Here is a 2,061-nt window from a genome sequence, read left to right as displayed (position 1 = left end):
GTCTTTATGTATTTAGATTTGACCTATATTTTTGTAGTGTCTTTAATGTATTTAGATTTGACCTATATGTTGAACTGTCTTTAATGTATTTAGATTTCACCTATATTTTGTAATGTCTTTAATGTATTTCGATTTAACCTATATTTCGTAGTGTCTTTAATGTATTTAGATTTGACCTATATGTTGAAGTGTCTTTAATGTATTTAGATCTGATCTACATGTATATGTTGAAGTGTCTTTAATGTATTTAGATCTGACCTACATGTATATGTTGAAGTGTCTTTAATGTATTTAGATCTGACCTACATGTATATGTTGAAGTGTCTTTAATGCATTTAGATCTTACCTACATGTATATGGTGAAGTGTCTTTAATGTATTTAGATTTGACTTATATGTTGAAGTGTCTTTAATGTATTTAGAGTTGACCTATATTTTGTAGTGTCTTTAATGTATTTAGATTTGACCTATATTTCGTAGTGTCTTTAATGTATTTAGATTTGACCTATATGTTGAAGTGTCTTTAATGTATTTAGATCTGACCTACATGAATATGTTGGAGTGTCTTTAATGTATTTAGATCTGACCTACATGAATATGTTGGAGTGTCTTTAATGTATTTAGATTTGACCTATATTTTGTAGTGTCTTTAATGTATTTAGATTTGACCTATATTTTGTAGTGTCTTTAATGTATTTAGATTTGACCTATATGTTGAAGTGTCTTTAATGTATTTAGATTTGACCTATATTTTGTAGTGTCTTTAATGTATTTAGATTTGACCTATATGTTGAAGTGTCTTTAATGTATTTAGATCTGACCTACATGTATATGTTGAAGTGTCTTTAACATATTTAGATCTGACCTACATGTATATGTTGAAGTGTCTTTAATGTAATTAGATCTTACCTACATGTATATGTTGAAGTGTCTTTAATGTATTTAGATCTGACCTACATGTATATGTTGAAGTGTCTTTAATGTATTTAGATCTGACCTACATGTATATGTTGAAGTGTCTTTAATGTATTTAGATCTGACCTACATGTATATGTTGAAGTGTCTTTAATGTATTTAGATCTGACCTACATGTATATGTTGAAGTATATTTAATGTATTTAGATCTGACCTACATGTATATGTTGAAGTGTCTTTAATGTATTTAGATTTGACCTATATTTTGTAGTGTCTTTAATGTATTTAGATTTGACCTATATGTTGAACTGTCTTTAATGTATTTAGATCTGACCTACATGTATATGTTGAAGTGTCTTTAACATATTTAGATCTGACCTACATGTATATGTTGAAGTGTCTTTAATGTATTTAGATCTGACCTACATGTATATGTTGAAGTGTCTTTAATGTATTTAGATCTGACCTACATGTATATGTTGAAGTGTCTTTAACATATTTAGATCTGACCTACATGTATATGTTGAACTGTCTTTAACATATTTAGATCTGACCTACATGTATATGTTGAAGTGTCTTTAATGTATTTAGATCTGACCTACATGTATATGTTGAAGTGTCTTTAACATATTTAGATCTGACGTACATGTATATGTTGAAGTGTCTTTAACATATTTAGATCTGACCTACATGTATATGTTGAAGTGTCTTTAATGTATTTAGATCTGACCTACATGTATATGTTGAAGTGTCTTTAACATATTTAGATCTGACCTACATGTATATGTTGAACTGTCTTTAACATATTTAGATCTGACCTACATGTATATGTTGAAGTGTCTTTAATGTATTTAGATCTTACCTACATGTATATGTTGAAGTGTCTTTAATGTATTTAGATCTGACCTACATGTATATGTTGAAGTGTCTTTAATGTATTTAGATTTGACCTATATTTTTGTAGTGTCTTTAATGTATTGAGATTTGACCTATATTTCGTAGTGTCTTTAATGTATTTAGATTTGACCTATATGTTGAAGTGTCTTTAATGTATTTAGGTTTGACCTATATTTCGTAGTGTCTTTACTGTATTTAGATTTGACCTATATGTTGAAGTGTCTTTAATGTATTTAGATTTGACCTATAT

The sequence above is a fragment of the Lottia gigantea genome (genome assembly GCF_000327385.1).
Source record: "Lottia gigantea unplaced genomic scaffold LOTGIsca_76, whole genome shotgun sequence".
NCBI classification, from domain to species: Eukaryota; Metazoa; Mollusca; class Gastropoda; family Lottiidae; genus Lottia; species Lottia gigantea.
The sequence above is the reverse complement of the archived record's forward strand: the minus strand, read 5'-3'. Positions refer to the sequence as shown.